Below are 24,150 nucleotides of genomic sequence, written 5' to 3' on the forward strand. Positions count from 1 at the left end.
ATCACCAAAATGAGATTTGTAAGTTATATGAATGAGTGACGGTCTTAATTACTACCTGGGTTTTTTTTTTTTTCTTCTGATTTTTGTACCCAAGTTACTATCATGTCCTCCAGTTTCAGTAAGATAACCCCTTCTAGAATCACACACATAACAGATATTCAATAAACATTAAATACTCAATTCAGCAACATGAAGAAATGGACCAGAAGGTAAAAGCTGGGTCCCAACTTTGCATTCAAAACTCTTCCCACTCACTGACTCTTGGTTTACTCATCTATAAAATTAGTGGGTCGAAACACATAGATGATCTGTCTCCCTAGTCCCTTTTAAGTCAAGTCTGAGCTATTTGCCCATGTGTATATCCAGGGCCAACCCTATGTATTAAAAAAGCATAAAGCCATTCAATTTCTTTTTTAGGGAGACCAAGATTTAATGTATAAAGGTAATATTGAGCAGTAACTCATTGGGAAATTACTTTTGCTAAATTTAGACCATGTTTTAATTTCATAATTCAACACAAATCCCTCCAAATTTCTAATCCTGGGACAAGTTTCAGTTCTTTGGAGCTTCTCTGTCTTTAAATAGTGCTCCAAATAAGTCAAGTCTTTTGACAAAAATTATCTATGCATAATCTTGGTCATGAATGCTGCCTTTTAGCCTCATTATTTTAAAAATAAAATATTTTTTCCCTAACAAATAAGGACATTTTTCTCCCTTAATTTTCTTCAATTTTTTATATGTTAAAATTAGTGGGTGAATTATGGCTGAGGTTTTCCTCTCAAAATTTAGTCAATTAAATTGGTGGCACTTGTCCCTAATGGCCTATTAAGAAACACATGGGGAGCTTTTAAAACGACTGAGGTCAAGGTCTCACCTTAGAAAAATTCAATCAAAATCCTGGAAGGAGAAGACCCTGACCTGCCAGATATTCTAAGGTGTAGCCAAGATTGAGATATACTGAATTAAGATGCCAAAGTTGTTTCCATGGCATTGGATGTTTATATTATCCTTGCAAAATACAAGGCCAGTAGTAGCTCATCTGGTCTGGGAGCACTATGGAGAGAAAGGTTTGTGGGGAAAATGAATGTATAAGGGACCCTAAGGGTCCAAGGCCACAGAGGATATTTAGCTATCGTGCTGAGTGAAGAAGAATGATCTCTGCAAGGTCTCTTGGGGTATAGGAAGAGTACCATTCTAAAACCACCACACCTGCAATGATATGTGAGCACGTAAGAGAGGCCAACATCTCCTCCCATGGACCAGAGTGCAGGCCCCTTTCAAAAACCTCTCTCTCAGCCATTTTACCTGATTGCTCATCACTGATAAGAACAGTTTCTCAAGAAAACTGATCTTCGATCCTTATCCATTTCAAGATTCCTTTGACTTTCTTCCCCTCCTTCTTCTCCTCTTCCTTCTCCCTCTTTCACTATTACCATTGGAACCATTGTTAGCATTTTTGAAAGGGGGCATACAATGAAGAGAGAAAAGGCAGCAGCAGGATCAACTACCAAGAGTGACCAGCAAAAAGAAATTCACTTTTCTTTCTTCTGGTCTTATTCTGGGGGCGTTCTGAGAGTTAATATATATTGAGAACTTACAGTATTCTTGCTTGAGTTTCTCTTCATTTTCTTCATCTTCACCTAATCCTTGCTGTAATCCTCTGCAGGGTTACCAATATTACCCTCATTTTGAATTGAGGAACCTGAGGCTTAGAGAGGTGAGAGAACATGTCCAAGGTCACACACTTAATCAGCAGAGCCAACATACACCTCATTGCTATTTCCTCCATGATCAGCATCCCCATCCACTGGAAGAAAGTGATATCTCTTTGAGATTCCATGGCACTCAGTTTCCCTTTCTAAGCACATGTTCTGTTCTGCTTCATGTTGTGGTAATTTCTGAACCCCCTCCTATATAGCTTTACTCTCTAAAGGTATTGATTATATCCAGTTTATTTGTGTTCCCAGTGTACTAGTACAACATTTGACATGGAACACATCCAATCAATAACAGCTGAAAACTTAACGGATTTGGGAGTGAAGGAGTGTTTGCTTCAATAGTTGACAATTTTCTTTAGCAACTTATGCTCTGAAGTTCCTTTGAATGAAGGATTTGAGGCCTGGAAACACTTGCCTTAAAATCACAAGTTAAATTAGCCAAAGATATGCACTGCATGGGAAGGGGCCAGTTCTACAACTGGGTTTTAAAGGCTCTAAATTGGAGATTCCTGGTGAAGCAGTGAGTTAAGGGTCTGGTGTTGTCATTGTTCAACCCCTGACTCAGGAACTTCTGCATGCCTCAGGTACTGCCAAAGAACGGGGAGGGGGGTGGACTCTAGATTTAAGAAGATATACTAGGACCTGCCCAAAGTAAGAAGAGCTAGCAGGATCAATTCAGAAATGATAAGTTGATTTTATCTCATATGCCTCACCCACAGCATTGGTAATGATTGCCTAAGGAGCTCTATTGGAAATGGTTTGAGACTGTGTCCAGGCTTGGCAGGAAAAAGAGTATGGTGTTTGATTAGCAATGTCTAGCAGGGGTAAGGGAAGGGGAGAAAGAGTTGCACTCATGCCACATAGTTCTTATCCCTAAGCTCATTCACATTAACATCTCCTAGTGAAGGTCTTCCTGGAATGTGATGCCATACCAAATGCTGAATCCTCAAATCCAAACAGATTAAGACTGAGAAACAAGAGACGGGGATAAAGCAAAGTAGGGAGAGCTGGCCTAGGAATAGCCATAAATATATTCTTGCGGGGTCAGAGCTATTCAGAATTAGTTGGCTGAGTGCATCTGGCTGACTTAAAGGACCAGGATCAGAGTGGACGGAAATCATGTCCTAAGAACTAAAGTTCCACTACAATATGAAGTCCAAGCTGGACAGAGCATAACCCCAGTCCCTGAATCTCAGACCTGCACATCCCACAGACCATCTCAGAACTGAGAACTCAACTCCTCACATGGAGAAGCATAATCCTGTCAATGATGACATAATGAAATCAGTTCAGTTAACTTTAGTGGGCATAAATAGATTAGATCCTGTGGAGAGCTAGGCTGATATTCATTTAAATTAATTCCAAATGAGAAAATAGGAATAGCAGAAAACAACACATCACTGTTATTGAAAAACTAAGTCCTGTGTTATTCTTTAGAGACACACAAACATCTTAAAATAAATGCAAGAATGGAAAAATATCAGTGACAGAATTTAAATAATTTGCTATTACTTGGTTTATCACAATTACTTAATATTTCAAATAAGCATGTGTTAGCTCATGAAATGCACTTCATTTTAAACATCTATTCTCAAAACTAAAGTTTTAAAAGGGAGTAATTTTGCTTTAACCTTAAAACACTTTGATTTGTTCCAGAAGAGGAAATACAATTTATTTCAAAAATACTGGTGAAATAAGCATATTTGCTAAGTTGCTGACCCTTATATAAATAAGTGTATACGTGTAGGGATACAAGTCAAGGTAATATAAGTTATGAAATTGCTTTTTGCCCTCTCTCTAGTGTGAATGCTAACCAGAGTCCAGAAGTTAGTTATAATTCTCCACTGTACCCCAACAAGTTAAAAATTCTGGCTTTTTTGTGATACATATAGAGACAAGTTGTTCCTTTCTTGTGGTTACAATCATCTTAATAATCATCTTAATCATCCTTCTTACTTCCAAACTGTAGACAATTAATAAAAAAGTTTCTCAAATTTTATGTAATACAACCATGCAGTGCCACAGATGGCCAAGAAAAGGAGAGAGAGTGTGAAAGAAGGAACAGAATAAGATAAGATGGAGTAAAGAGAAGTGAGCAGTGATGGGGAATTATAGGAGGGCTGGACGCTACAGCTATGCCTGTGGTCTTGTTTACTTTCTAGGAAATTGTTTCATTCTTTTTTTTTTTTTTTTTTTTTTTTTTTTTTAGGGCTCTACTCGCAGGATCTGGAGGTTCCCAGGCTAGAGACTGAGTCGGAGCTACAGCTGCCAGGCTATGCCAAAGCCACAGCACTGCCAGATCCAAGCCAAGTCTGCGACTTATACCAAAAGCTCATGGCAATGCAGGATCCCTGACCCACTGAGCAAGGTCAGGGATTGAACCCGCATCCTCATGGATACTAGTCAGATTAGTTTTGGCTGCACTACAATGGGAGCTCCTAGGCAATTGTTTCTTTCTATAAGTTTAGACTCTTTTTTTTCTATTAGAAAAAAATGATACTTGTTTATTGTATTAAAATTTTTCATAAAAATATAGTATGGCAAAGAACAGCAATCATATACCTATATATCACTACTGAAAAACGTAAGTGTACAACTTTACAGTTTTTAAGAATATATAGTACACACACTATGAGCAATACATCATACTGTATATACTCACTTATAATTTATTTTTAATTAAAAATACATCATAAATATCTTTCTAGGTCAACAAATATTTAATATATACCTCATATGTTTTCAATTGCCTTAATGTACCATACATAAATTGCTTCATTATGCAGTTACAAGCTAATTTTCACTAGTATAAATGCTGCAATGAATGTCTCCTAGTAAAATTTTTGTGCAGATGAGTGATTATTATTGTTTTCTTAGGATACATTTTAAAAAGTAGATTCGCTTGTTTCAAAGGGTAGATGTCTTTTGAAGATATTGGAAACATGATGCCCTCCAGAAGGGCTTTGAAAATAAACACAGTGGTCATTTCACAGCAAGCTCACCCAAACTGAATATTCCGGTATTTAAAAAAAAAAATCTTCACCAGTTAGATAAAGGGAAATGACATTGCATTTCTTCTCCTCATTTGCATTTTGTGTGTACTTTCTTGGGGGTCTATTTGCAGATATATTCTTAATTTTCCCCGCCCACCTGTCTCCAGCTAGCACTAAATAATGTGGCAACAGCTGACTTGTCTGGATGCTTTCTTATCCTCCTTTTCTCCTGGAAGAGCTGATTCTTCCTGACACAGTGAACAATGCCCATGTGCATACTTCCAAGCTGAATGGATAGAAAAAGATAAGTTATCGCTTACACATTTCAGGCTTGGCAAAAAGACACTCTGAAGATGCATTATGAAGAAGACAGCTGAGATTGTGAAAGTTCTTCCTGTCAGGGAGGCTCCCAGGCTAGATTTATTGCCATAGACAATGAGAGGTTACTTCCGGCCAACCAGATAGATGGCCTAGAGGGCAGATGGCCACCTCTGCCACCAGAGAGGTGCAGGCTTCATTAACAATCCTGACAGCACAGGACGAATGAGAAACAGCAAAAGGCTCACTCCTGTTGGCACAGACAGGAGAAAATCACAGAAGTCCACTCAGTATTTCCAGGGCCTGTCAACTTCTCTACAAAGTGACCAAACATCTGTTTGACCCAATAATCAAGGAGATGCAGAAAAAAAGAAAAGAGGTGAAAAACACATTCCCAAGTTCCTCCTCTGAGAAGCTACTCCCATGGAGGAAAGATTAACATGGGATCAGATCCAGGAGGACTATCTCAGCCCCTGGGACCACCGACAGCTCCTACAGACTTGCTCATGCTTTCCCGAAAGTGGCCTGGGATGGAGGAAAGCTCAGGAGTCAGAGCTTCTGGGTTTGAACCTTGCTTTACCATATGCTATATGTGAGGCCATTGACAAGTTATCACTTTCTGTAAGCAGTCATGTCTCATCTATAAACTTTTCTCATAGAGTGTGCTGTGGATGGAACTATGCCCCTTCCAAATTCAGGTGTTGAAGCTGTAACCCCCCAATGTGACTGTATTTGGCGTTAGGGCTTTCTGAAGATAATGAAGGTTAGGTGACTCATAAGGGTGAGATCCTAATCTGATCGGTTTGGTGGGCTTATCAGAAGATGAAAGAGAGAGAGAGAGAGAAACTCACATGTGGACCACCCAGGAAAGGCCATGTGAGGACACACTGAGAAGGCAGCCAGCTACGAGCCAGGAGGAACCCAACATGCTGGCATCCTGATGTCAGGCCACCAGCTTCCAGAACTGTGAGAAATAAAATCTGTGATTTAAGCCACCCAGCCTATGGTATTTTGTTATGGCAGCCCAAGCTAAGATAGTGTTAGGGGAGAACTAAATAAAACGTTGTATAGGAAACACATATCGCATATGAAGTGCTCGATAAATTTAACTTTACCCCTTTCCTGTTCTCTACCCTTTCTCCCCCCTCTCACCCTCTCACCCAGATATTTGCCCAGCGTGTACTGGAGTTTCCAACAAGACAATTTATTCTTCCCCTACCACTTCTCCCTCCTGCCCTGACCTGAATGTTTCCATCCTCATCCTAAAAGCTAGTCTGAATTTCTGAATGTTTCTTCTTCTTGGTCATTTGGTTTTTATGTTCATAATGCTGAATCGCACTTGATCTTGACTAATGAATTTGTCATTGGTAAGAAAAGACTTCCAGTCCCTTAGAACAGTGCCTGGCACATAGTGAACCTGGTTAATATAGTTATTGTCATTGTTACTACCCAGCATCCTGACATTATAATTAAACTATTTTTCTTTTATTTTCTAACATCCAGTAAGGGTAGGCATAGTTAGTCATACTGTCTTCCAAATAAGCAGCTGAAACAAGAATGCCCATGCCAGCTATGGCCCTTCAGTGTGTGAGGTGGGGTGGAGTGGGAGGAGGGAGAGAGGGAAAATTCCTCTTTAGATTGTAAGATGTCACATACCAGGACAAACTTCATACCAGGGACCCAGTACTAAAGTAAAGGAGAATCTGAAAAGAATTCCCTGGTGGCTCAGAAGGTTAAGGATCCAGGATTGTCACTGCTGTGGTTCTGGTTACTGCTGTGGTGTGGATTTGATCTCTGCCTAGGAACTTTTCTAAGCCATGGGCAAAAAAAAAAAAAAAAAAAAAAAAAATCCAAGGATAGTTCCTTCCCAGGTCCAGTTCAGCCCTCTATTTGCCTAGAAGAGATAGATAAGCCATCAGAGTACACAATACTCCAGCACTAACATGGGACACAGGACACAGGACAACAGTATAAGTATCCAAGAAAGCCTGAGGCAATACACCAGGCTTTTCAGGAACTCCTTAAGTATCTTGGGGAAACCCCAGATGATGTCTTGGGGTTTGGTCTCACCTTCTGTGTCTCTCCTGTCTCCACTCAGAACTACTGAATTCCCAATAGAAGAGCAGGGGGTCCTGGTAAAAAAGAAGTAAGGCCATTCTCCAAACTGCCCCTACCCCAATAAGCCTTTTATCTCTGAGCTGCTCAGTCAGCTGAAGAAACTTCAGAGACTCAGTTGGCTTAGAAATTAGCCTTGTGAGACTACTGTCAGCAGCTCGGTATGTCCGGGTCTTCCCTGAACCTCTGGATCCTGGGCTGAGAAGGAAACAGCTCCTTGGGACACAGACAAGGAACATGGAGAATGAGGAGGGACATCTGGACACACCTGTGTATATACAGTCACAGCTAGTTCCTGTCAGCAATGCCTTCTGGGAGCCAGTCATGGCTACTGCCCAGTGCTTTCCTTGATAGTCAAGTGGATAAAATCTTCAGAAGCACCAGCTGAAAGAAAAAAAAAAAAGTGAGGGAGCCAGCAGAGACCCTGTCAGGGTCATTATGAAAGTGCCTATGATGTTTTGAAGCCAAGGGAAATGGAGCCAAGATACAAAGCCATGAGTAGATTCCTAAAAGGAACATCAGACTGGATGGCTAAGTAGAGACTGGACAGAGAATGGGATGGGGAGGCAGCAAAGGAGCTGGAAACCCCAGGCACGATCAGATGGCAGGGAGCTCAGGGTTGAAAGCCAAGCAGCCTGAGCATCCCCTGGGGCATTTCTTCTGCATAGCACTCAGTGTGTATCATCAGGGCAGTGTGACTTTGAGTTGCATTAGAGACAATGTTGCCTACTGGTTAGGAAACCAGATTGCCTAAGTTCACATCTCAGTCCTGCCATTTAGTAGCTAGGTTATCTTGGGCAAATTACTCAACTTGTGCCTTGATTTCTCTGCATATAAAAGAAGGATAAAATTACTACAACCCTGGAGTTCCCGCTGTGGCACGGTGAGTTAAGAACCTGACTGTAGCACCTCAGATCACTGCAGAGGCACATGTTCAATCCTCAGCCTGGGAACTTCCATGTGCCGTGGGTGCAGCCATTAAAAAAAAAAAAAAAATTACTACAGACCTAACAGGATCATTTTTGAGAATTAAATAAAGTATATATAAAGTACTTAATTCCAGATTTAGAGTAAGTGTTATTACTATTATTATTATTATCTTATTACTATTGTCATCACCATAAGCATGTAAAACCCTCTAGCGCCTAGCAGGACGAGATAATCAAAAACAAGACTTATGGGAGTTCCCGTCATGGCTCAGTGGAAACGAATTTGACTAATACCTATGAGGATGCAGGTTCAATCCCTGGCCTTGCTCTGTGGGTTAAGGATCCAGCACTGCCGTAAGCTGTGGTGTAGGTTGCAAATGCGTCTTGGGTCCTGAGATTCGACCCCTAGCCTGGGAGTGTCCATATGCTGTGGGTATGGCCCTAAAAAGCAAAAAAAAAAAAAAAAAAAAGACTTATAATCTTGTTCTTATTCAGGATGTCAGTCCTATCTCTAGCTTTCTCTTTAAATATCTACCAAAGTGCCATTTTCATATAGATTATAAAAGTAATAAATAGCAATTATTATATACCTACTTTATACCCGGTACTAGGTTTACGTATGTGATCACATTTAATTTTCATAATAAGTCTAAAAAGTAACACCATTATCACTCCCTCTGGAGTAGCCTTCTGGAAACTATAAATTTCAGTCTAAATCCAGCCCACTGACTATTTTATAAATAAAGCCTTATTAGAACACAGCCACACCAACCATTTACATATTATCTCTGGCCATGTTCATGCCTCAATGGCAGAGTTATTAGTTGAGACTGCAGTTTTCAGAAGAAGTTTGCTGATCCCTCCTCCAAAGAGATAAAGACACTGAGACTCAGAAATAAATCCCGAGTCCAGTATTGTATGGCTAGCTTCAGAGAAGAGATTCAAACACAAGTCTGCCTGAGTTCAAGCTCAGTCTCTCAACCACTATTAGAATCTCCAAAGTTATTGGTCTTAATGTAAAGGCCAAGAGGAAGTCTCTGAGGCTGGATGAAATAAGCAGATGGCGCTATGAACATCAATTAGTCGTATAAATATCCGACATCAGGCCCATGAGTCAGCTGCATTTCCCGCCATTGCCACCCACCAGAGAGGCTGGCTGTCTTCAATCGTCTTGTCAAATGCCAGGCAACATGTAGTGAGCTCAAAGTACACAGTTCCCATTATGTCCACTGTATCGCTTCCAGCAGCACCAGTTTTAGGAATAAAGGGGAAAATTTCCTATTAGTCCCCTTCCTTCTCCAACTAAGACAGTTCCTGGTTTGTGGCTGGTCAGCAGCATTTTCACTTTCATCTGAGTATGCTTAGATGTGAGCATGAAGGAGAGAGGAAAAAGGAGAAAGAGACTGATCCCAACTGAGTCCCAAATTGGTCAGTCCCATCTGACTAGCTTTAGATTAGATTGTCCTGGATGACCCCTCAGTTTGGAGTCAGGGCTAAGAAGGCAGCATGTTATACTGGAAAGAGATTTGGATCACAAGTTCAAACAGTGCCTCTTGAACTTTGGGATGCCTAAGAATTATCTGAGGAGCATGTTAAAACATTGCTTCCTGGGTTCAGTGCCCAGAGATATCAATTATATAAACAGAGTCCAAGAACCTGCATTTCCCTCAAGTTCCCAGGTGACACAGAGCCACTCTTCTCATAGCACTGAGCAAGAAGAACTGGCTCTGGCCAGTGGCACACTATTCAGTACCTGAGAAGTCACTACAACTTCCTCATCTGAAAAATGGAGCTAATAAGCTAATAATCAATGGAAGGGGAGACTGAGGCATAAGTTGTTTTAATATTTACTAATAATGAGAATTAGGATTTCCTGAGCAACTATTCAGTCCTGTGCCAAGCATTTTACACCATGCATTTTCTCTGATCTTCGTAACAACCTTCCAAGGGAAACAGAAGCACCATTTAACAGGCAAGAACCGTGAGGTTCCAGGGAGGTACCTTGTCTAAGGCCCGCAGCTAGGAAATAAAATAATTTACCATTCTAACGCAGATGAGAATGTCACCAAAGCACATTAAAATCCCTTAAAGAGATAGGTATAACCAGTCTCCTAACTCTACCTGGGATTGCTTACATGGTAACTTGTATCCAGTGTGCAGGAGAAAATGGTGACTCCTGACTCCAGGTAGCACCTCAGCTCTAGCCATTAGAGGAGTGAAGACAGCTTTCCCACTTGCCCTCTGCTGATGATGCTATTTGATGGGGTGCTTGAGACCAGTGATTACCCACTCTTGAAAGCAATCATTTCATCCTACATCTTTCAATGACCAGCAGCAGGGGTGCCTAGGGCTGAGAGAAGTTGCAGCCAAGGGTGAAGAAAAAAAAAACAAAAAAACAAACAAACTTTCAAAATCCAGGGAGCTCAAATGAACACCTCTTGAGAAAATATATTTCAGAATTAAACGTTTAATGCTGGGTTTTCATTTCCTAATAGCAATGGGCTGTGGAAACAAGTGCCAAAGAGCAGGAGGAGACTTGCAGCGACCCTCGCCAATAACAGAAAATTATCTGTTGCTTCCCAAAGTGGTATTTGAGCCCAGCGGGCTGCACTTAAGATGTGACTGGATAATGGCTGTGTGACACACCCCTCTAATGGAGCTGTCACACAGGCACCACACGGCAGCCTGAGCTGCCGCTTCGAAGAAGAAACTCCTCCACTGACAGGCTTTTGCTTGTGCTGTTCTGGGCCAGGATGGAAGGGGATCCTCCTGGTTGCTTCAACGACTTTGGGGGTTGCTAAGGTTAGGTGCCAGGAAGAACTGTCTCTGTCATTTGATGCGTGGGAGATGAAAAATAAAATCCAACTAGAGTCACCAAAGCCAGAGAGAGAGATTGGTCCCCCGGATGAGGGGGTGGTACTGTGATGTTCCCAGCAGTTGGAATAATTGGATGGTGACCCTATCAGAAACCTATTCTGCCTTTTATGTTTATGGAAAAATTTTTACATGAATAACTCTGCCTATAGAAAAAAAAAGTGTATTACTTTCCTCTCAGGCTATAACAATAAATTACCATAAATTAAGTGGCTTAAAATAATGCATATTTATTGTCTCATAGTTCTGGAGGTCAGAAGCCCAAAACAGGTTTCCAAAATCAAGTCCACAGGGCTGCATTCCTTCTGGAGTAATCGTCCATGTGGATATGCATCACAGAGCCTAAACCGATCATGCCATAGTTCAAAGCGTATGTTACCTCTGCTGACATCTGGATTATAATTATATCAATAATGTGACACTCTTTCCCCAGAACTACATGTTCGTAAGCACATTCCTTGGTCACTCACTTTTAAGAGTGAAATTATTAAAACATTCTAACACTACCAAAGGAGACCTTATTCCTCCTTTCTCTTCTTGCTGCCTGTCCTCTCCATGTGCTACAACTGCTAATTCGGGACTCTGTTCCCAGTAAAAGGCCAAAGCTTCGAGAGTCTCTCCAGGGACCAAGATCTATGCATCAAGGAGTATGAATGTGCAAACTGGACCCAGGGTCTCTTCCTGCTTTGTCAAACTGTCACAAGGTGAAAAGTTTGCGACCAATAAAGTACAACCACAGTTTCTTCATGATCTGCAAGTTAGAATTATTCACAGCTTGCATGTCAGAATTCTAAAATCTTAAAATCTCAAAACAGGGATGAAAGTGTGAAACAAGGATATAAAATCATAAAGTCATACCACTGACGGTAGTATTCTTATTTGTCCCGCTCTGGGGAATTAAGACTGAGCATCACTCTGCTAAAACCAAAGGGCTACACTGAGTGGCATGCTGGAGCCAGCTTGTTGTTAAATTTCCAAAAACTTGGTGAGCTGATAAACACAGTCATTATTAAAATTTTTATTATAGAAATTTGTAATTAAGTAATATTAAAAACAAAGTCAATACATTCTCAAAACCCATCACTCCTCATGAATGATTTTACTACATTTCAATATTATGTATGTACTTGAGGTTACTTATATATTCTTGCAGCTGTGAGGTGGAAATACTATGTACTTCCTTTCCAAGCTCTACATTCCATGACATCATGTTAGTAACTTAAAATCAGTGGTGGTGGGAATAGTCACGGCATGGAAATCAGCAAAGGCCACAAGTCAGGGCTTGATTTATTGTTTTGCTGACTATCTAGACTTTGTTGGAAAAATGTTAATAATGCAGATTACTCTTTAAAGCATGTTATGTCTATTACTGAGGAAATAATATCCCTGTATCCTAAAACCTAAATCCAATTCAGCAAATAAGCTGTACACATCACTGATAAATTACTAACACTCTAATATACCTCTTTATTTTTTCTTCTTATTAGCTAATGTAAATGAAAATACAAATAACATTCGCATTGGAACTACACTCATTCTTCAACTGCAACAGTAGATCAGGTAAGGATAAAAGAATTCAGCAAAAATCAACAAAAGCACTCTGTTAGAATCAGTTCCCTATATGGAATTTGTGATAAAAATTATTGTATATTCTATTATTTGTAATGCCCACACTTTGTGTCAGTAAAATTTTTAATAAATTTATAAAAATGTATTTATCTGCATTTGTATAAACACATACACTTTTTTTCTGTAGAGCTGATGATTAAATATTTACTGCCACATCACTGGTTACATTTTACAGAAAGAGAAATTTGCCCACTAAGACTAATTACAAAGAAGGAAGAGAATGCTCTAAGGCCATATCATTCATGTCTAATAGAGGCTCATGAATATGGACCTAGAGATGGGAAAAAAGATAAGAAGGAAACTGGATAGAACCTATATTAGCATTATTACAAAAACTTTTGTGTGCAAAGCAGGCAGAATTCAAGACTATAAGAGAGTAACTCTGAGTAAAATGTCCTCAGAATCCAACTAAGAGGGCTTTTGAGAAAGCCAACACTCAAAGAAAAGGAAGGTGGTGGGAACTATACAAAGATTCCTCTGTTTTTAGCCTCTAAGATGTTATTTTCTTCTTTGGATTCTGTCAAAATTTTTCACATGCTTTGTCCTTTTGGGTTATCTGGCTTTCCCTCTTTCTTTGTCCCACAGAGCATCTGTGGACTATACATCCTGTGACAGCAGGGGTTGTCTTATTCATCCTGTTAAGCCCTAGCACCTAGCATAGTTGTGACATATAGTAGGCATTAACAAATATTTATTTAAATAGCCAATATTTGAAACAAAATGGAAACGCAACTCTTTCATTCTTAGTGCAACCCATCATGGTTGGAATTTTTAAGGATTTGCAAGAGCAAATGCACATACATTCACACATGTGTACACACAAGAGAAATAAGCAAAAATTTAAAAAGTGGAGCTCACAAAGCGCAAGTTTACATTCCTGTAGTGTGTAGTAAGAATGCTCACAAAGAACAAGACCTGTGTTGTCTGAGCCTTAACCAGGTGACCTCCTTTGGCAGGGTCCATATTGTTTTTTTGCCTCCTAGGAGCTAATCTGATCTATTCCTTTTACAAGCTAAAGTCAAATCAAAACCAAAACTCTTTTCTATTCTAAGCCATCTATGGCCTCTTGGAGACTTCCAAGAATTCGAAGCTCCTTTGTCAAGTAGCAAAGATAGCATATGAACTTTCTTCAAGTTATCAGTTTCAACTAACTCTCTGTGGTTTTTAGGTTCCTGGAGAATGAATGAAGGTCAGGTGGTTACCATGACTATCCAGGAATCTGTTCTGCTCTGACAAGCCACAGAATGAAAGAGATGTTCCCAGGCATCCCCAGCATCAAAAGCAGGGAAACTAGAACTATCGGCAAATTTGGGACATGGAAAATTTGGAGACAAATACAAGAGGCTCTGGAGGTAGGTAGAAACTGAAAGGTGGTGAACACAACAAAGACAAAAGTAAATCAAGAAAAGAATTTGAAAAGGAATGGATACATGTATATATATATATAACTGATTCATTTTGCTATACATCTGAAACTAACACAACATTGTAAGTCAACTATACTCAAATAAAATTTTTAAAAAGTAAATCAAGGAGTTCCCATTGTTAAGGCTCAGACAACACAGGTCTTGTTCTTTGTGAGCATTCTTACTACACACTGGGAACATTGTAAGTCAACTATACTCAAATAAAATTTTTAAAAAGTAAATCAAGGAGTTCCCATTGTGGCACAGTGGTTAACGAATCTGACTAGGAACCATGAGGTTGCAGGTTCAATCCCTGGCCTTGCCCAGTGGGTTAAGGATCCAGCATTGCTGTGAGCTGTGGTGTAGGTCGTAGACACAGCTTGGATCTGGCATTGCTATGGCTCTGGTGTAGGCCGGCAGCTACAGCTCCGATTAGACCCCTAGCCTAGCAACCTCCATATGCCATGGGTGCAGCCCTAGAAAAGACAAAGACAAAAAAAAAAAAAAAAAAAAAAAAAAAGTAAATCAGGAGAGTCAAGATAATCACCATGATTGAGGCCATAGATCCACCTAATATGTGCTTAGGTACCCACCTAATATTTGCATTGTCTTCTATTTAGGTAGATGGTGACAGTTTTTTAAATTTGAAGGCAAAAAGTCATGATATATGCAGACTCCCCTACTACCATCTCTGAGGAGTCTTCAGATTTACAGCTTTTTAATAGAAACAGAGCTTGAATTAAACTAAATGAAAATATTCATATCTAACATTTTAGCCAACACAAGAGGAAAGTAATTTCTTCACAGGATATCTCCTTAGGTTCTACAGCTTAATCTATGACTAGAGGTTCCAGATTTTTCAAGAGGCTCTATTCTTCATCTGACTAAAATTTTAAGATCACAGATTTAGGTCTAAAGTAATAAAATTATACATCTGTAACTAGGATATAGAGAGCTTCGTCATGGTAATAAATGAGTAAAGGATAAAACAACTTTGAAACGAAAATTTAGCATCAGAATTAGAGAGACCACCAGCATATGAGAACCAAGTCTTTATGGTGTCAGTTATCACTGGATGCATTTTAAAATGGAAAATAAAATTGGGAGTTCCCGTCGTGGAGCAGTGGTTAACAAAGCCGACTAGGAACCATGAGGTTGCGGGTTCGATCCCTGCCCTTTCTCAGTGGGTTAAGGATCCGGCGTTGCCGTGAGCTGTGGTGTAGGTTGCAGATGCGGCTCGGATCCTGCATTGCTGTGGCTCTGGCGTAGGCTGGCGGCTATGGCTCCGATTCGACCCCTAGCCTGGGAACCTCCATATGCCGAGGGAGCGGCCCAAGAAATGGCAAAAAGACAAAAAAAAAAAAAAAAAAAAAGAAAATAAAATTGAAGACTGACAGCAGCTTGAGGTTGATCCTTAATAAATTCCATAACTAAAAGTAGAAAATCTTAATATACTTTAACTTGGAGTTCAAGGATAATGAGTTGGGTTGAGAGGAACATGAAAAACTAGAAGGGGCTGTTAGTGGAAAATGGTCTTAGGACTGAACCTTCAAAGTGATTAAAAATGGGATTGGCCTTCTTTGATGGACAGCACCTCAATCTTATAGATTTTTGCCTGGGATGCTATAGAGGATATTCTCACATTGGATGAAGCAGAAAATGAAGGCTATTACATTACCTTACTGAAAAGACAGAGAGTTCCATTCAGGCTAACTCATGTTTGTTATAAGGATTATTGTAGCAATAAGGCAAAGAAAAATTTGCCAGATATTCAAGGATAGAAATTGCAGGAGTTCCCACTGTGGCTCAGTGGTTAACGAACGGACTAATATCCATGAGGAAGCAAGTTCCATCCCTGGCCTTGCTCAGTGGGTTAAGGATCTGGCGTTTCCAGGAGCTGTGGTGTAGGTCGAAGACATGGCTCAGATCCTGGGTTGCTGTGGCTGTGGTGTAGGCTGGCAGCTACAGCTCTGATTAGACCCCTAGCCTGGGGACTTCCATATGCTGCAGCTGTGGCCTTAAAAAGACAGAAGATGAAAGAAAGGAAGGAAGGAAGGAAGGAAGGAAGGAAGGAAGGAAGGAAGAAAGAAAGAAAGAAAGAAAGAAAGAAAGAAAGAAAGAAAGAAAGAAAGAAAGAAAGAAAGGACGGACGGAGGGAGGGAGGGAGGGAGGGAAGGAAGGAAGGAAGGAAGGAAGGAAGGAAGGAAGGAAGGAAGGAAGGAATTGTAATATGGCCATATCAGAAATAGGGAAGAAAAGTTACCATGGATTTGCTGAAGTTCTAGGGAACTGAGAAGCCCAAGTCTGGGGATTTTAGTTTCAAGAAGGCCGTCACTAGTGTGACTAAGTGCTCGGCTGCCCTTCCTGTCTATTTCTCTGTCTCTTGCTTCACTTCTTATTACTACCTGACTTCCTTTTCAATACCATTCTCTGCTTATCCATAGTTTCCGCTTTGTCATAGCTTTAACTTACTCATAACTTTGCTCAAGCATGTCTATCCTGGTCCTCCTCTATGCTCCCACTGCTCACAAAACAATTTGTTCTAAAGCACGGTACAGTGCAACACAGAAAGGGAATTGATTATCCCATAAAAAATCACTGTCTGGTTGAGCTTTTAGTACTAAGCTACGTCACAGACCACCAGGTAGTGAAAGGTTTGCCTACATTTGGGTCCTTACATCTGATCTCAGCAGCGATGTCCAGAGTAAAATGAGGTCATGTAATAAGGCACACAGCAGCTTAGGAGAAGGCCATGGAACATGCTCTAGAGACAACAGAGTTTCTTTTAGGAAAGAATGGCAGACATCCTGATTAACCCCTTTAGAAGAGTGGGCAGGAAGAAAATGGAATAAAGAAGTCCCTAAGGTCCGTCTCAGCTCTCCATCTATAATTCTGACAGCTGGATACTGGAGTGCAAAGAAGATGAATACAAACACTTCACAGCCAAGCTCGGAAGGCAAACTCCTGGGTGATAGCAAAATGAGAATTCTGGTGGTCCTCCTGCATAGCACAGGGAACTCTACTCAATACTCTGCAATAACCTATGTGGGGAAAGAATCTGAAAAAAACAATGGATGTATATATAATGTATAACCGCATCACTCTGCTGTACACCTGAAACTAACACAACATTGTAAAGCAACTTTTCTGCAACATCATATAAATTTTTTAAAAAGAAAAGGAATTCTTGTGGTCCTCTCAGAGGCACTGCTATTGCCCTATTCCCCATCTGGGTCATTTTGGCAGCCCCAATCACTAAGAAAATGAAGTTTTTGCCCATGAGTGACAGAAAGTATTCCCTTTCCTGGGGACCAAAATAAAAAGGCAATAATCAAATTCTGCAGCCTGCTATTTCTGTCTGGGTATTATCTCTGTGCTGAAGGGGACCACAGGCTGGGGCCTGGCACATGCTCTCATGCTGAGATTGCAAGCCAGGAATATTTTTCCTAGAAAGCAACCCAGTGGGGAGCCTCTGTGATAAAGTGAAATATAAATTATTCATTTTCTTTTCTTTGTCTACCATCCCTAGTAAGCCTGGTTTTGCAGAGGCAAACAGAGCACAGAAGAAGGTGTCAGGACAAGGCTTCGGCACGAAGCTCTGCTGAAGATCACTGGCCAATGAGTACATGTGCCACAGAGGACAGCAGGCAGCCTGGGATGGCAGCAGGAGAGGGATGTCACTGGTCTGACTAAGAGGAAGGCTCACACACTCCATGGCTCAACCACTTCCTGAATGGGTAAATCACTTCAGTTTTGTGGAGGGCAGTTTTATTAGCTGAAGAGAGTCATCTTAGGGTATCCCGGAAGAGTGGTTCTGGAAAAGCACGTGGTCAAGACTGGAAGGGCCTCCTAACTAGCCAGCTTCCCTAGCTCCACCGAATGCTTTAAGTACAAGCACAAATATTAACTAGAGAACTGCTACCTTGGGAGCCCAAAAAAGAAAAAGAGTATAACACTAAAGGCAGTGAAGAAATTCACTCTTGAAGAGTGACTGCTGCCTACAGAAGGATCAGGGACAACAATGGCAGGGTGCAAGGATGCATCAAACCATGAAGACCACTTTTCAACAGCAAAACCATGTGCTTGTGACAGAAGCAACCTAGGTAGAACCTAGGTTGTGTGACCGGGCTGATCATTTTTCCAGGTCACTATTCTTCTGCAGCTTAAAAGCAGGCCTGGACTCCTTGGACTAAGTCAAATTCTTGGACATTTACAAAGGAAAATCTCAAATTAATCCAGTGATTCGCCTGAATTTTTAAAAAGATATGACCTTACTCTCACCACCAAGTTGGTGAAGAGGATCATGAAAGATTCATCTGACAATTCAGTTTTAGTAAAGGCAGCCTTAAGGCTTCCGTATACTTTGAGAACCTCAGGACCTTGTGGCAGTCCCCGAAAGTACAACTGCTACGGGACCTGCAGACCTCTTGCTAACCTAGCTCAAGTCTAGTCCAGTCACCTTCTGGTTGTCAAAACAAGCGGGTTAAATAAGACACAGGGAGGGGATGGAAGACCTCCACCTCTTAGTCATCTGTATTACCAGCTAGTCATGTTGCCTTTATGGTCTCCATGTATTAAATACGAGGCACTCATTCTGAGACCTAGGTGAATGATCAAATACTACCAGCAGTGTACAGCAGTCTAAAATTGTATTGCCACAACAAACCACTTTCCCTCATTCGACATATTCACGTAGAGCTCACCCTTCACTACCTGGCCAAATCCCACATACAGGGAATTTCTGAGTCAATGGCATCTTCGAACCAAATATGAATTGTTCTCATAAAAATGTAGAGCTAGCCTGAATTTTTACACCATCTGCTCTTCATGTGGTACATGGCCTATCAGGCTGCATCCTCCATGAATGCCTACAGACTAGACCAGGAGTCTCAGTTTCATCTCTTACTAACCTACCATCTACTTTAGGACTGTCAGGCTGTTTGTCATTATTCTGCCAGAAAAGTTGGATTTTGCTGCTTAGGTCACCTTCAGCTATCTTTAGGAGCTGACTTTCTCACATCCACGCATTACTGAGCTTCATGAATATCTATTTATTCCTACAATATTTTGAGTGGGCTTGCTTGTATTTTTTTCAAATGTGGTCTTAGAGACTTGTTTTACAGAGGCCTTTGCAACATCTAGTTTTCTTTCTATTTTTCTTAGAAGTGCTTCTAACATGTAGTTTTAGGAAAAAAATTAACCTAATAAAATTTTTATAAGATAACATAAATTCATTCTTTAAAATATAGCAAATAGTTCAATCATATTTGCTCTGCTACCTAACAGGAGCATTATAAATATCCTTGTAAACTATAAAATATAATGAAATTTGTGAGCCATATGGTAAGTCCAAATTTTTTTTTCATTAAAGAAAGTAGAATTATGATTGGAAAATTTAAATTAGTGAGTATTTATCACAAAGGGTGGGACATGATGAGAAAAATGGAAACACGTATTTACAAAATCTATCCATAATAATTAGAAGAGCACATAAAGCTCCATTCATATGTGTATGTGTGTGTATACACATGCATATGTGTACATATTTCTATATATGTAATAGTATCTGCCCTGGAGCTCACTGCCAGTAGAGAGGACAGAGAAGGGAACAAGTGACAGGCTCCTAGAATCTTCCACAGATGTAGAGTGGGAGCATTGAAGAAAACATGTCCATTTTGCCCTGGGTTGTGGGAATGGGAAAAAGGAATGTGAGTGGTATTAAAACCTCAGAGAAGGTGATACAGAGAAGTTGAGTCTTGAACAAAACTGTGATTCTCGCTAAGCAGACAGAGATGGAAGGCAAACTCTCTGCCAGGGTACAATCTGCATTAGATGAGTAGGTAAGCTAGGTCACAGAACAAGATACTGTTGGTTGATGAGGCAAAAGTGAAATTGCAGAAAGTTTTATTATTTTTAAAAAAATTTTTTGTATTTGTAGGGCCACACCCGTGGCATGTGGAAGTTCCAGGCTAGGGGTCGAACTGGAGCTGCAGCTGCCAGCCTACACCACAGCCACAGGAATTCGGGATATGAGCCATGTCTATGACCTACACCAGAGCTCATGGCATTGCCAGATCCTTAACCCACTGAGCAGGGCCAGGGATTGAACCCATGTTCTCGTAGATACTATCTGGGTTTGTTACCAAGGAGCCATGATGGAAACTCCATATTGCGGAGATGTTTTAATGCTATTCTTTGTCTTCTATATTACATTCCCAAGTGACATCCTGAGTCCTGACTCTGATGGGGCCACAGTTGCTACTCAGAATGCCATGGTAAGATGAGGGAATTCTGGGACCTCTTATGAGCGCCAAGAGGAAGGAGTTATGATTACTCATACCATGAACATGTCCAAGTTCACCATGAATGCTGGAATGGAGCATGGCAGGGCACTGCACCCAAAACAGGTTAGACATGTAATAACTATCCTTGGAATAGTGGACAAGAAAACGTCATTCCATTTTCTAACTCCAGAAAGAGGAAGCCCTAATTATCCAGGATTGGTTTTCAACTGCATTCCCCAAGGTGATTAATTCCATGATTTTTGTTGGTGTCATTATCACCATTTTCCAGGTACTCCTGGGAATAATTGAAATTCAAGACCAAAATTTTCTCCAGAAAAATCTATTAAATTACGAAGAAGAAAGAAATTCCTAGGTAGCTCACACTTTGAATAATCACGTCCATGTAACATGTAGACATGAGTACCTCACAGCCATCTCATCTCATCTCATTGAATGCCATTCACATCACCCTCACCCACTAGCACTACATGCTTTCCTGGAGGAATTTTAGGCTACGTATGCCTTCCTAATTTTTTGAGTTTGTCTGCCTCCTTCATCCCTGTATTTCCCCCACATTTACTTAAAACCTATGACGTCCCAGACTGTGATCTACCAGGTAAACAGATCTAGAGCCTACCCTCTTGGAGCTCCAAGTCTAAAGAGAAAAATAGACATTTAAAGAAAAAACTGTTTTCCACTGAATGCTCAGCCTCCAAACTTCTCTAAGACCCATGTTAGTTAGAACTTCACAAGGATTTCTTGCTCATTCTTCCTCTTTCAACCATGAGTAGAACTTACTTCATTTTGTTGGCACTTGCCATAATTTTTGTTTTTTCTCCTTTTTAATATCTCTGTAATACTTTCTTTTCTTTTTAGCTCTTGGAGTTATATCCAATCTCTTCTTGAGACCCTCCCTCCAGCTAGTTCTCTAAGGGCCTTTCTCTGTGATAGGTTTACTACTGCTATTATTATTATTATATTATTATTATTATTGGCTTGATATAGACAAATGTCAAGAACTTGACCCAAGATGGACACCTGGGGAGTTCCCATTGTGGCTCAGTGGTTAATGAATCCGACTAGGAACCATGAGGTTGTGGGTTTGATCCCTGGCCTCATTCAGTAGGTTAAGGATCCAGCGTTGTTGTGAGCTGTGGTGCAGGTTGCAGACGTGGCTCAGATCCCACATTGCTGTGGCTCTGGCACAGACCAGTGGCCACAGCTCCAATTAGACCCCTATCCTGGGAACCTCCATATGCCACAGGTGCGGCCCTAGAAAAGACAAAAAGACCAAAAAAAAAAAAAAAAAAAAAAAAAAAAGACAGACACCTGGTAGGTAAAGGGACAGGAGTAAACAGGATGGGAAATGGTGTAATGCTTTTAATATTTGGATCAGCCTGCAATAGTATAATCCCAGACTTTACTGGGGATGTCAGAGGTTAAACTTAAGCCTCTAAAGAGAAGGAGGCAATGATGTAATAAGGAGACAATCATGTAATAAACACATTTTCTATTTAAAGTGTTGAGGCCTTACTGAATGGAGAGGGATCACACTCACCAAGAACTAGCCAATTCCTAGAGACAGTAAAAGAGTGGCCTGCAAGCCCTTACCCTCACCATCTCCTTGTCAAGTTCTCCTACTCAGGGCTGCAATGTTGCTGCCCTAATCATCCCAGATTTAGGTAACACACAACTAGGCACAGCCACTATGCTCCAGAGACCACCAAAATTGTTCAAACTAGACAACTGTAAATGTTTACCCTGTCTTGCCCATTCCTTGCCACAGAAACCACAATAAAAGCTCTTGCCCACATTTTTCCCTTATTCCCTCTGCCACCTGACCAATCCTGGTGTTTCCTGATATGAATCTCATGGCATGACGTGCCCCCTCCTCTTGGGATCTGTGAGTATAACAGGTTATTTTTCAATAGCAATTGTCTCCTGCTTTTTTGGACTTACCCTAGCTGAATTACAATAAATATGTATTTTTAAACCAGTGGTTGTTGAACTGAGCTGCTTTCCTTAGATCTATTTTATTTGGAATAACCCAGAGCTTGCCACAGACCGTGGGCTTCTTTTTAAAAAACATATGCCTCTGGTTTGCTCTCTAAGAATGGATTTTGTGGTGACCATGAGAATGTGCCTCTCAGATCTTTGAGTGTAGGAAGTATGATGGCTGGTAGTCCGAATTATGTGCTCTGAATTCCGTTAATCCTTTTGCATGGAGGCCCATGGGCTACTGCTAGCCAATGGCTGAGGACTGAGCAAGGCAAAGACATAAAGGCAGGTCCATTTCTCAGAGACAAGGACTCCTGTGACAGTCAACTTTGGCTTGAGGACTTCCTGATGCTTTGCCTAATGTTCAGTAGGATGCCACTGCAGTCTAAGATGCTTCTACCACTTTCCTACCTTCCCTTTCTTCTTTACCAAGGTTCATACCTGCATCACATTCTGCCTGTTTAACCAGCCTGACCACTTTCCCTCAGTTGTTTCTCCCAATAAAGTTATAATTCATTCGATTCTGTATTTGTGTCTGCTCCTCAGAAGAACTGAAATACAGAAGTATTCACTGTATATACTTGTAAGAACTGGAATGATTCAAGAATAGCCCATCTTTTGTTTGCTCATCATGAAGAGATGAGTTATGTAAAATAAATGTTCAGTGCCCTATTAGAGAGTCAACCAATTAGCCTGGAGTGAATGAAATTCTGGTCAATGAGGTAAAAGAGAGAGCGAGAGCAAGAGAGAGAGAGAAAGAAAGAAAGATTGATTAACTCTAACAAGGTAAAAAGGCACAATGCTGTCTAGGTGGTCCAAGGATTTAATTTCTACTGTCAACACTAAGTAATGGGCTCAGAATCCAATGACCCAGGGATTAGGCTCTGACCCATGTAGTTTTAATAACAGCAAGTATCTTAGACATATGTTTTATTTCCCCAGGCCAAATTCCTGCTGCCCCCACCAGGACAGAGACTGCCTGTTTGAGATTATATCAACAGGGAATTTATTTCCTAAGCAAGAACAGTAGACACCAGATAAATCAAGCCTCAGCACATCAGCAAAGGCCTCAGCTTCCTTCTAGGTTTCCTATACACTATTCCTATATTCTTATTGGAGGTCACTGTTCTTATTGGCTTGTTTGGCTTTGAATCATTAATTTCAAGGTAGGAGGCAATGTGCATAATTATATCACCATGCTACCTTGGTCACAGCTGACTGGAAAGGAAAAGGACAGCTTTTCCATGTTCAGCCAATATCGAGGCCAACTAGAAGGCTAGGGGGTGGGCTTATTCAAGAGTTCTGTCATGAGGATGAGAATAACAAACATACCAATCAGATTTCTCACTCAGAACTTTGAATTTAAGAGAGAGAGAAGAGGTAAGTAGTTTATACATGGAGAAAGAGTCAAAAAAGAAGACAAATGTGCAAGGAAAGGTGGGTCATGAAACAGTGGCACATCAGTGTGGGGAAGAGGCAGAGGTAATTTTGCTGTTAGAAAGATGCTAATTCTCAGAGACATCTTGGTTCTCAAACTACTTTCCTATGCAGCCTGTCTGTAAGATAATTCCCGTATTGCCGTAAGCCTTGACATAGTCAATAACTTGCTGTATTCTTATATGTTACACTTATTCTTACATTTAACAGATTTTGAGTGAGACTCTGTTCCTTGAAGGGAGAAAAATCAAACAGATTGCATTTACCTGGAGAAGGGAAATCATTAAAAATACAGATTACAGTACTCTCTCCTGGAGATTAAGAGTCAGAAAGCCAAGAATATCTACTTTTTATAGGCTTCCAGGTGATTACGGTAATAGGCCAGATCTAAAAACTACTGACCCAACACAATGACTAGTCAATTCAGGTTCCATAAATAACAAAAGATT

At 40.6% G+C, this 24,150-nt stretch overlaps 1 protein-coding gene across 6 annotated transcripts in view; it reads right to left on the bottom strand.

Annotated features, from left to right (window-relative positions):
- Positions 1-24,150, bottom strand: part of METTL15 (methyltransferase like 15) — a 382,010-nt gene that overhangs the window by 47,608 nt on the left and 310,252 nt on the right. The window contains exons 10-11 of one of the 6 annotated variants that reach the window (XR_014837125.1): positions 10,209-10,423; positions 7,413-7,528 (exon numbers count right to left, since the gene is read on the bottom strand). The exons of 4 other annotated variants lie outside the window; for them this stretch is intronic. The gene's annotated coding sequence lies outside the window, so the exon portion shown is untranslated. Of the gene's footprint in view, positions 1-1,598; positions 1,709-7,412; positions 7,529-10,208; positions 10,424-24,150 lie in introns of all 6 variants that reach the window. One more of the 6 variants, XR_014837123.1, reaches the window with a different exon arrangement.

The sequence above is a fragment of the Sus scrofa genome, chromosome 2 (assembly GCF_054392235.1).
Source record: "Sus scrofa isolate SSC_HxYL_T2T_F1_AM1 chromosome 2, Sscrofa_HxYL_maternal_Yorkshire_Landrace_v2.0, whole genome shotgun sequence".
Classification (NCBI taxonomy): domain Eukaryota; kingdom Metazoa; phylum Chordata; class Mammalia; order Artiodactyla; family Suidae; genus Sus; species Sus scrofa.